At 44.6% G+C, this 12,684-nt stretch overlaps 1 long non-coding RNA gene across 1 annotated transcript; it reads right to left on the reverse strand.

The window, feature by feature from the left end:
• Window positions 1-1,106: 1,106 nt before the first annotated feature.
• Window positions 1,107-4,071, reverse strand: LOC144365320 (uncharacterized). Its single transcript, XR_013423626.1, has 2 exons — window positions 3,912-4,071; window positions 1,107-2,495 (listed from the first exon to the last, which is right to left on the reverse strand). It is a non-coding gene; the product is annotated as an uncharacterized LOC144365320 (long non-coding RNA).
• Window positions 4,072-12,684: the final 8,613 nt, after the last annotated feature.

The raw sequence follows: 12,684 nt of genomic DNA on the forward strand, positions 1-12,684 counted from the left end.
ATCCATGTTATGTGATGTACCCGAATGTAGTTCATTCTCTTCTGATGGTTGAATAATATTCCATTGTATGACTATACCATATTTTGTTTACCCATTCATCACCTGATGGACATTTGAGTGGTTTCTTTCAGCTCTTGTGAAGAATGCTGCTATAAGTATTCTTTCCTCCCTTCTTTCTTCCTTCTTTTCCTTCCCCCTCCCTCTCTCTCTTCCTTCCCTCCCTCCCTCCTTCCCTCTCCCTTGCCTCCTTCTCTCCCTCCCTCCCTATTCCCCCCCTTTCCTCCTTCTCTCCCTCCCTCCCTGTTCCCTCCCTCCCTCCCTCCCTCCCTCCCATCCTTCCTTCCTTCCTTCCTTCCTTCCTTCCTTCCTTCCTTCCTTCCTTCCATCTTTTGCTGGGGATTGAACCTAGGGATACTCTACCACTGAGCTACATCTCCAACCCCTTTATTTTTTTGAGACATGTTCTTGCTAAGTTACCCAGGCTGCCTTTGAACTTGGAATTCTGCTGCCTCAGTCTCTCAATTAACCACCATTGCTGGGCTAAAAGTTCTTTTAGAACATGTGATACACTGTTAAAGTTCAAATATGAACATTTCCATAATATACATTTTTTAAAAGTTTGCACACACCTGTACTGAAATGACACTGTCTTTGTCATTATAATCATCATTTTAAAAATGAAATAACCAGGCAGGCAATATTCTAAATTCTGGTGTTATAAAGAGGTATAAAATTATGACTTCTTCCATAAAAAAGAATAATTAGCAGGTTTCATAAAAGTTCCTTCATTCATATCTGTGTTCATCAAAGCCTGTAGGGACTGCAGATGAGGAAACTGAGGTTGAGCTTCTAGGAAGTAGGACTTCTGCATATCCCTACACCCAACCTCTTCCTAATGAAGCCATACAACCTCACTACCAATCACACACATGCACACACACACCACCCACATGCACACGTACACACACCACACATGTGCACACATGCACACACACATTCCTCCTGTTTGTCCTTGAATCCTGCCACTAGGAGCAGGGATAATGCAGGTGAGCTCTGAGACTGTGGCCTTGATGTGTCCCCATCCCTAAACTGAAGGCTCTCTCTGGTTTGTTCTGATATTTATTGTCATGGGCGAGATATTTAGGCAGAGAAAGCAAGGTGTAATTTTGTGTGCAGTGTCCACACCTGTCATTTAGAGACCATGAGCCTTCCTGGTGTGGTGCTGAATGGGGTGGCTCTGGGATCCCGGCATCTCCTGGGACTTGACTCTTTCTTCTCCTGATCAGGTCTGGGTGCTGCTGCCCGTCAGTCCTGGGGCTCTGTGCCTTGGAGGTTTTTGCTTATCAGTCTGCTGCGGTCAGCAAAGGGGCTGAGCCGGTGGTCAGGAGAGCTCTGAGCTCTGGGCTCAGCTGCTGTGACCTGTGGTGATCACTCACAGCCACTCAGCGTCGTCCTCTGGTGGTGGGAGGATCGGGTGAGCGGTGTCCCAGGGCTTGGAGCACAGAGGGGCCTGTGGCCCTGGGCAGGATTCTTTAGGAGAAGTCATGGAGACTGTGGCTGATGACTCAGGGGAAAGGGACATTGAAGGAAGCCTCTGAAGCAGACACCAGAACGGAGGGATGGCAGGGGCGGGTGCTGGAGGCCAGACAGAGGCTGGAACTAGATCCCCAGGACAGCGTGACCCTGGGGCCTGGCAGGATGTGGACCTGTGCTGAACGGTGGTCCCAGGGAGGGCGGGCATTCGAGACCCCTCTGTTGGCTGAGGGAGGTCAGGCTTATCGATGACTTCTATTTCAATTCTCATATTATTTTTATAATGAGAAAAAAAAATCTTTAAAATCATTGAGAAGTACCAGGGCCCTGTGTATCCTGAGGCAATGCTACCCAGGCCCACGGAGCATGGATGAGAGTCAAAATTCTGCCTTTGGCCAAGTGCTGTGCTATTTCATGGGAAGGCCAACGGAGCCATATTAAAACAAACGAACGAGCAAACGAACAAGCAAATAAACCAAATGACCCCACATCACCCCACCCAGACGGTAGGATTCTACTGGAGAACAGAGTCAAGTCAGGTGGATTTATCGAGGCCCCTCCTGGAAAAGAAACTGCAGGAATGTGCCTGAATGTAGGTGAAGTCCCCCCTTCTCCAGCGCCGTGGGAAGCTTATCCAGTTTGACACTGGAATAAGACAAACCATGTTAGAACCTTGTCTCCGCCCTTCACCTTGCACATCATTTAATCCAAGGTCGATGACGACAGCTTCTTGGCTGGGCTACTGTGGGGACAATGACCAACATATGTGACACGCCTCGTCTGGTGTCTGGCACACAGTAGGGTTCAACCATGACGTACCTTCTTCCTATGAACACCTGGGGCACGCAGACCCCAAGACAAAGAACTCATCATGACCTCCCTGGTTTCTTCTCGGGTTCACAGCTGCTGCGGGGAGGCACCTGAACGCTCCTGGTCCCGAAGGTCACAAGGTCTGCACATCCCTGATAAGAGGCCAAGGGAGGGAGTCAGAGCAAGAGGGAGGGAAGGGGAGGGAAGAGACACATGGGCATGAAAAAGAAAAAATGGCAATTGTGTAGTTATAACAGAAGGTTTAAGTGAGTGTTTTTCTCTCTTAACTGGTTTGAAAATCAACTGTGTAAAATAACATATTTGTGACACATTCCAGGGGATGTGACATACTGAACATGTTATTGCCAATAACAGCACAAAGGAAGTGGACGTTGGGAGAGAAGCTGTGTTGGGCAAGGGAGTGACTGCAGATAGCAAAGGGACGGTTATGACAATGTGCTGTTGTGTCAGGACATTAATAGATGTGGTGTGTAGAACAGTGATATCACAGACAAGGAAGAAAGAGAATGGATTAGAGAGAAATAACTCTTTTCTATGTAAAACTGGAATTAAGCTACTCTAAATCCAAAGCTGGTTTTGATAAGATCAGCCCTGAAGTAAAGACTAAAAAACAGAGCTCAAACATAAATGGGAAATTAGCAAAGATATTAAAATACAACATTAGAAAATATTCTCTTAATAAAAACAAAGCAGTCGAGCACTCAAGAAATGGAAAGAGACAGAAAACAAAAATAAAATGGCAGATGTCAATTCTACTATATAAATGGATTAAATGATCCAATTAGAAGGCAGAGATATACTGGGTTAAAAAAGCCTGATCCAACCATATTATACACAAGTGACACGTTTGATTCAAAGGCACAAATAGATTGAGAGGAATAGGCTGAAAAAAAAAAGCATATCATGCAAATAGCAACCACAAGAAAGCTACAGTGGTCATATAAATATCAGACAAAATAGTTTTAAGTAAAAAATGTTACCAGAGACAAAGAAGGACATTTTTCTGAAATCGAGAGGATTTCACAATTATAAACATATATGCGCCTAGCAACACAGTACCAAGATATCTGAAGTGTAAGCTGAGAAATATGAAGAGAGAAATAGGCAACTCAACAATAATAGTCAGGAACCCAAATAAATCATTTTCAATAATTCATTCAACTGGATATAATTGTTCAACAACAATTGTTCAACAACAACAACAACAATAACAACAACAACCAAACAGACCTAACAGACATTGACAATGCGCTTGTGAAACAAGAAAAATATACATCATTCTCATGTGTATGTGGTACATTGCCCAGGAGAGACCACAGGTCATAAAATGAACCCAATGAGTTTGAAAAGACAGAAATAGTATAAAGTACAGTCTGATCACCATGTAATTAAATCAGAAATCAATCGCAGGAAGAATATTTAAGAAACTTACTTTAATGTGGAAATTAAAACAACACATTTTTTCTAAATAATGAGTAGATTAAAGAGGAAATCAGAAGTGAAATCATAAATACTTTGAGATGAATGAGAAGGAAGATGCAACATACCAAAACCTATGAGATGCAGCGAAACTGTGATTAAAGTTGTAAGTCCCAGTGTTCAGACAGAGTGGAGATCTGAAATCAATAACCTCACCTTACACCTTAAGACGCTTAAAAATGAAGAGCAATCCAAGTCAGAAGCAAGCAGAAGGAAGAAAATGTAGGATTAATTAATTCAACAGATTAATTAATAGAAAGGAGAAAAACAACAGAAAAAAAATCAGTAAAACCCACAGCTGGTTATTTGAAAAGATCAACAAAATTGACAAACCATTAACTACACTAACCAAAGAAGAGAGAAGACATTTGCTAGAATCAGACATTAAAGAGGGGGATACAACCACTAACATTACAGAAACAGAAAGGATTATGAAGAACTACTAAGCATGGCTGTAAGACAAAAAATTAGATAACTAAGATGAACTGTACACTTTTTCTAGAGAGACAGTTTTCTAAAACTGCCTCAAGAGGAAATAAAAACAGACCTATAACAAACAAAGGGTTTAATTAGTAATAAAGGATAACTCACAAAAAAGCCAGGATAAACATTGACTGATGAATGGATTAACAAATTGGGTCATAGCTGTACAAAGGAGAAGTATTTGGCCATGATCAGGAATTCAGTACTGACTGGTGGGTGAACCTTGAAACTATGTTAAGTGAAAGAAGCCGGTCTTTCATGTCAATCACAAGATTCCATGTGATGTGGAAATCCCGAATAGAGAAATCTACCCCCCCCCCAATAGATCAGTGGCTGCTCAAGGCTGGGAGAGGAGGGTGAAGGAATTAAGTGATGAGCCTCCTGGGTCTTTTTTTTTGGGGGGGGGGGAGGGTGATGACAATATTCTAAGGTTGACTGGGCTGATGGATGGATGTACTGTGACTATATTAAAAACCACTGCTCTGGACACTTCCCGTGGGTGAAATGTTATGTGTATGAATTATTTCTCAACAAAGCCATTCAAAACAAACAAAAATTAATAAAATTTATTAAAAAAAAAAAAGGAAGAGAGGAGATAGAGAAACAAGAAGAAAGGGAACAAAGCCTTTGCTGTTTGATGTCAGTAAATGAAAGATTAACTTTACTTGGGGAGAGACAGAGTAAATGCACAAAGGTCTTAGCAATCCATGTAGAACAGCATGCAGCCCAACATCAAATGAAATGTCATCAAATGAGCATCCTAGAGGTCAGGAAGGTCACAGGATGTGGGGGAGACACAGAAGAGGCGGGAAGAGTTGGGGTGGTGGTGGTAAATGAGCCAGTGTTGTTGCACCAGGATCCAGGAGGCCCCAGTGACCCCTCATCCTGGAAGGAGGGCCCAGCCCTGCTGTTCTGTTGTGCACAGTCCCAGTGGAAGGGTGGAATCCAGGGAGCTGAGATCTGATGAAAGAACTGTTGTAATGAACAATCTGGGGAATTCATGCATCTCCCCAAGAATCCAACATCCAGCCCAGATGGGTGTCAGATCTCTACTCATTAGCCAATGAGATCAGCGGCTTCTTTGCTTAGTTTGTTAATGGCTTTTGAGTAAAAAATGACTCTTTCTCTCTCTCTCTGCACCATACAAACTGTAGTACCTGTGGACACAATGTACTTTTAAGTGTAATCTGCATTTTTCACATTTCTCTATCACTGAAATCAATAATACTGGAAGCCAAGCCCAAGTTTGTAGTGCTTGCTGATTTCCAAGAGGTAAATACACAAACCACAGTCCACTTAACAGTGTCACTGTGCTGTTGCTGAATGCAGAGCTGAGAAGGGACACATGGTAGCTACCACTAGTTAGCATGGCTACCACTTTTGCACAATGGATGTTAATAACCTCAAGGGTGGTGGTAAGACATCAGCATTGGCAAATACTGTGCATTTATTGCTTTTGTTTTAATAGGATTTATTTATTTGTAAGTTTATATAATTTAATTTTCAATAATGGCTGCATTTAACAGTCAGCTCATAGAATTTCTGAAAATTCAGCAATTGGCTCCCATGAGTCAGGTGCAAGCTGGCCCCAACACACTGCTAGATGTGAGTGACCCTGGGCATGAGACTTCCCCTTCTGGAGTTGTTAGAGACGGCAAGGAGGCGGCAGGTCCAGTGTGAGAAATGGACTCACAAAGTCCCTGTGGATTTTGGAAGCCCAGCCCGAGCACAGACCCTTCTGGTCTCATGGCTAAATTTCAGGGCTGTCTCCTGCCTTAGGTTAGTGATTCCAGAATTAGGTGGAGGTGGAGAATTAGGTGTTGATGGAGGATGCTTTGGGGAAGTGCACCTATGAGACATGGGGCCACAGAGAAGAAGCTGCTTTGGGTGTGGCTGGAACCCAGGCCTCCCATCAGCTGCGTTGGGATGAGCTGTATCCCACATTTCAGGGCTGATTCAGGAACTTGCTTTTTCCTCTGCCAGGTCTACCTGCCCTATGATGTGGCAAGCCTTGCTTATGCTTTCTTGGTTTGGAGACAGTGACCTCTGACCTCTCTATCGGACAGCTTGTCCCTGGCTTGCCCCTCTTCAGGGATGTCAGGTCGTCACTGCTGACCTAATAATGGATGGTTAGATCCTTGTTCTGCTTGGTTCAGTCCCTATGTGACCATAGTCCCTCAGACAGTACCTGGCCCATCAAGAGGCTCTGTTTACCACTCCTGCAGAATGAGGAGAGGGTCTCTCTGGGTACAGTGATGGGGAAGCAGGTGACTCTGACATTAGCCATCTGTAGCCTGGGACCTTGTGCCAGCTCTGCAGTCTCACTTTCACATCTGTCTAGTGGGAGTAGTGCTTATGTGTGCCTTACAGTGTGTGCCCTGAGGATGACGGAGCCAGCTGACAGATCCCCAGAACCCAGAGCACCTGTCTGGGATGTGGTGGGCACTATTGGAGCCCTGTGCCCTTGAAATTGGCTTTCACTTTTACCTCGCAGAGAGCTGTGCTGTGCACTGCCCCGTGGGGTGCACTGATGTGCCCTGGCAGGCTTTGCAGGTGAGGAAGCTGAAGTTCAAGATGCTAAATCAAGAATGCAAGACCTGGAGCATGCCTGTAATCCCAGCAACTCTGGAGGCTGAGGTAGGAGTATTGCAAGTTCAAGGCCAGCCTCAGCAACTTGGTGAGATCCCGTCTTAACATAAAAAAATGAAAAGCGCTGGGGATTTAGCTCAGTGGTAAAGCACCCCTGGATTCAATCCCCAGAACCCCAAAGCAATAAGAAAACCCCACAGGCTCAGGAGCTAAGTGCAGTCAATCTGGGATTTGGAAGCAGGACAGTGTATTCCCCCAGATATCCTCAATATGCCCTCTTGCTTCCTTCAGACTATGTTCAGATGCGCCCCTCTCAACAACACTCATTGCCCTGTTCAACGGACCTTGCCTGGCCTGGCTACTTTATTCTTCTTCAAAGTATGTTTCACTTTGCAGCACACAATGTTTTACTGGCTTGCTTGTTGGGTCTGTAAGCCCCTTAAGGACAGGAACTTGATCTATGAGGGCTATAAGGAGCTGAAAAATGAGAGCTCAGGGTCTGGAATAAGAGTACAAATTTTACAGATTCCTTTCTCACAAGCTGAGTGACTTTGGAGCAGTTACTTAACCTTTCTGTGACTCAGTTTCCTCATTTGCAAAATAGGGATAATAAGAGTGCCCATCTCGCAGGTTGTTGAGAAGATTAAATGAGATGATACCTCAGAGGTGCTTAACAGGCTGTTTGGCACAGAACAAGCCGGGAAACATGGATGTTTACTTCAGTGATGCCCAGAATAACAAAATGTGCACATTAACAAAAGAACAGAGTGGTAGCTCTTTTCAGCTTCTTTAGGTTGTCAAGGAACCAGAAGCTCCAGTGTGGCTTCTCACCGTATTTGGATAGAGGGAAGGGACAAAAGGGCAGTAGCAGCATAGCCCCATCCTTTAAAGAGAGCCTTGAAATTGTGTACTACTTCTGTCTAACATCACATTGACCAGAATCAGTCACATGACCAACTATGATGGGAAATGTGTACTGTAGTCTCGAGGGCCCCCAACCCAGAGGATACTGGGGACCCACTACAGTTCTGCCTCATGAATTTATTCATCTTTGAAATCTCTACCCAGGTGCACCTCCTCCAGGAAGCCCTCCCTGATGCCCCTTCCTCCATCCCAGGGCTCACTTCTGTCCTCCTCTCCCCTTCCCCATGCTTCTCTGTCCTGACATTGGCCACACTGGATGGAAGTGTCATTGTGTCTGACTCCCTGCTGGATGGCGAGTGCCGTGAATTCACTTGGGTATGGCATAGAGCCTGGCACCATGCATGTCCCCCACAAACCCTCGGGGGTCAATGACTGACAAGCCAGAACACCTTCCCCAGGACACTCCTTAGCCACCTCTTGCTGTAATTCCCAGCTGCCCCCAAAGTCTGTGTAGAACACTCCAGAGCAGGAACATGAGACCTCAGGGATAATTTTTAAAAAGCAGATTGTGTAAGATGAAGATAGGGGAGGAATGGGGGAGACCAAAACTGCAGGAGTGGGTTCTGGAAGTGAGTTGTGTGCACTCCGTGCCAGATGTGTGATAAGAAATGGTCTTTCTGCGGCTTCTTCCTTGCCTCCTCCCAGAGCATTCCTCTCATTTCATCCTGGGGTCTCGATTTTGAGACTCAGGCTTTCCTTCTACTTAATCACTGTTTCTCCCTCTCCATCATATACAAAAAGCTCAGATAAACCAATAAGATGAAAAAAAATTAATAGCAAAATAGGTAAATAAAACCAACAGCAAGTTTATAGAAAAAAATAACACACTTGTCCAATAAATGCCTTGAGGGTTGTTCTACCCCATAATTAATAGAATAATTGAAAATTAAAATAACAGAGATTTTCTTTATACCTCCGCCTCACACATTATCAAGAAAATATATATTTTTAATCTATCCATTTGGTACAAACTAAAAGACATTCTTATGAAAAGACAATGGTACTCCTTTACTTTTTTGAAGGGAAAATATAAAATTATGATTAACATTTGAAATGTGCTTGCCGCTGACCCAATAATGCAAATTCTAAGAATGTATTTACCTGCACACAAAGGTGCTAAGTTTGCATAAAAATGTTTACTTCAGTGATGCCCAGAATAGCAAAAAATTTGTACATCCTAAAAATGTATGTAACTGGGGGAGGGGGGGGATGATACAATAAATAACAGCCCTTGCAAACTGTGGAATCCTGTGACCTTGTTAAAACAAAGAAAACGATCACTATGCACTGATGTGGAAACATGTCTAGGATTGTTGACATGAAAGCATGCTGTGGAACAATGCATGCATTAGTCTGTTTTTGTTTAAAAAATTAAAAAATGTAGAGGAAAAAAAAACTCAGGAAGGTTCTTTGCCACGTTGAGGTTAACTTTAGAAGGTGAAATTAAGAGAGAAATGTATGCGCCACTTAATGCATTTTCTAGCTCTGTATTTTTTCTTTTTTTAAATCAGCATGTTATTTTTGCAATCAGAAAAAAAAAACCCACACCCACACACCAAAACAATGAAGGTATTCCCACAGAAAAGAAAATAGAAAGACCTGATTAGCATTTGTAATGTGCACATATTCTTGTGATGAGAGATGATATGTAAACAAGAAGGATTATTGGGAGGAACTCAGTCAACTGTGGAATAACTGAAAAATGGCAAATTAACATTAAATCTTTGCTGGTTTCTCGTCCCTTCCAAGATGATGCCCCCCCCAGCTGCTCAGCAAGCCACACATAGTCCCTGAGAGGCAGCCTGGCTTCTCTGCGGGCTCCTGTATGTGTGTAGAGACGTCTTTAGTGCTAGGATGAATCCAGGGCTTTGCACATGCTCAGTAAGGGCTCTCCCACTGAGCCGCACCCCCAGACCCTGTGTAGTAGTAGGCTCCTTTCCCACCACGTGCCCAGTGGGTTGCCTCTTAGGCCAGCATTATGTCCATTCATCAGCCCACTAATGGCCCTTCCTCCCTCCACTCATGAACCCCAGCTTGTCCCTCAAGTTGCCCAATCCCACATCTCTGTCCTCTTAGAATTGTTGACAACCAGTCCCACTTCTTCTGCTCTCTAGGTCTGGATGTGTGTATGCCCAGCTCTGATCTGGCCCCATCCCTACCTTCCCCTCCCCATCTGTCCTTGGTCCCAGGGGACTTTAGCCAGGCCCTGTCCCTCTCTCTATCTCATCAGGACCCCAAAGGCCATTTCTCCTCCTCTATTTTATACTGAAGAGAAGACAGAGATGGAGATTCAGAGGGAAGGTCCTCCAAGGGTGTAAGGATTCCAGCAAATGTGTAGGACTGGAGTTTCCACTCTCCAAAGCTGGGCAAGACCAGGCCAGGGGAAAGGAGGGGAGAAAGTCAAAGCACCCACGGAGCAAGAGAAGTAGGGGTTTGAAGAGATGAACGTGAGTCCTTGGGGTGACACATTCATGTGGGCGAGAGTTCACAGGAGACAAGTGGCTGGAGTGTGTAGCCTTGGCCATGCAGCCCTGGGCATGGCCTGCTGTCCTACAGATGTTTACCTTGGAACATAGGAACAGGGCCTTGGGAAGGGGTTTGGAGAGAACTGAATCCCTGGTTCCTGGGTAGGAACAAAAAAGTATCAGTGGGAACCGAAGGTAGACATGCACTAAAATTTCACAGGTGTAAATAGATACTGTTGCATTGACACCTTTGTCGACATCTAACTCTACTGTGCCTCTTCTCTGAGCTGCAGGTCATATCCAATGCCTTTGTGACATATCTACTTGCAAGTCCAATCAGCACTGGCCCCTTTAAACCTGGGTTAAAGACCTTGCCCTCTACTGATTGTGCAAGCCCTCAGGCTAGGGGCCACCCATTTCCTCTTTTTCCCCCACGTGATCTTCCTGCACTCGTTCAGGGTGTGACCTCTGGCCAGTTGTAACCTATCTTTGCTTAGGTCTTTCATAGGAGGATGCATGTAACCCAGGGCTCCAGGGTTGTAAGGGTTGGGATTGGCGGGCACTTGGTGGCATCTGAAACATATTTCCATACCAAGACTCCTCTGCTGTCTCCTCTGAAGAGATTGCACCGTCTCACACTGTAGCCCTGACACTGAGGAAAGAGCATTGTCCTGTCTCCTGTCCACCCTTTAGTGAGATTCAGTAGAAATATTCTCCTTATTTTTCCTCTTGCGTAGTGCCTTGTACCATTTTAGATTCCACCCAAGAATTCCTTGATCTAATAGCACTTGCTAACAGTCAGTCTGGCCCTGAGTATCTGTCTTAGCTTGGCGATTCCTTGCTTCATTCCCTGCAAGCCAGCTCGATCCTTTATTCCCTTTTTAATCATGCAAACGAGGCAGAATAAATCCACATTGACCAAACACGGAAATATTTGCAAACCAAATCCAACACTGACTTTTGCTTAAGGTGTTTGAAGGATTATTTACTTTCATAAGTGGAGGCATCCTGATGCTAAATCTGATGTGGGAAATGCACCCCAGGAAGCCTGGCTTGTCCTGTCGGGAACATTCACCTGTGAGGTGCTGTGCCATGGGGCTGTCAGCTGAGGACCAACCAACCTCTCTGCAGACACTGGGTGCTCTGGGTCAGTGTGCTCCCCAGTGCAGGAATAGCTGTCTTTCCTGTCTGTAATCCCACCACCTTGCAGGGCACATTTGGCCCTAGAAAACGGATCTATCCAGACCCAGATAGAAAAATATCAAATGATCTCATTTATAGGTGGGATATAAAAAAGCCAATCTGCATGTGCCTGTCATCCCAGTGACTCAGGAGGTTGAGGCAGGAGGATTGAAAATTCAAGGCCAACCTTAGCATCTTAGTGAGAACCTGTCAAAAATAAAATAAATAAATTTAAAAAAAGGGCTTGGGATGTATTTCGGGGGTAGAGTGCCCCTGGGTTCAATCCCCAGTATCAAACAAATAAACAAACACCCCCCCCAAACATCAAACAAACACAAAAACCAATCACATTGCAGTAGAATAATGATGACGAGAAGCTTAGAGGTGAGAAGAGGTGGTCAATGGGCACGAAGTTATTGCAAGATGGGGAATAAATTCTGTTGCTCCTGCGCAGCAACTGTAGTTAATGGATTGCATATTTCAAAATAACAAGAAGAGAGGATTTTGAATGTTTCACTCTAAGAAATGATAAATCTCTGAGGTGATGGATATGCTAATTGGCCTGATTTGATCATTACACAATGTATCTGATACATGTATTGAAACATCACCCTGTACCTTATAAATCTGTATAATTATTATGTGTCAATTAAAAACAAAACCATAAAAGTTACTGTAAAGAACAAAATCAAATAGTCTGTGGTGAATAGTCAGGTGGATTGACAATCTAGCTGGGGAAGCCGGAGGAGGCTGCTTTCCTTGGTGGTTTTCAGTGCCAGAAGAGGTCTCATGCAGATGTGTCAGCAAGGTTTATCAGGTGGAGTCAGCAGTTAGAAGAATACAGGGCCTGGAGCGAAAGAACTGCCGGACCCCAGAGAGGGACAGGGGAGGACAGCTCAGCACTGAGCTCTCCCTTCTAGACTGAGTTACAACCTCCCCACCAAATTCATATTTGAACCCCTAACCCGCAGTGTGATCCTATTAGGTGGTCCGGCCTTTGGGAGATGGATATCATCTTAGGGTTAGATGAGGTCATCAGGGTGGGGCCCTAGGATGGAATTAGTGTCCTTATAGGAAGAGACACTAGGAGTTGGATCTCTGTCCTCCTTCCCAGGACACCTGGAGAAGAGGTCCACAAGCCAGGAAGGGCCCCTCTTCAGAACCTGTCCATGCGGATCGCAGACCTCCAGCTCCCAGA

Source organism: Ictidomys tridecemlineatus, chromosome 7 (genome assembly GCF_052094955.1).
Source record: "Ictidomys tridecemlineatus isolate mIctTri1 chromosome 7, mIctTri1.hap1, whole genome shotgun sequence".
Classification (NCBI taxonomy): domain Eukaryota; kingdom Metazoa; phylum Chordata; class Mammalia; order Rodentia; family Sciuridae; genus Ictidomys; species Ictidomys tridecemlineatus.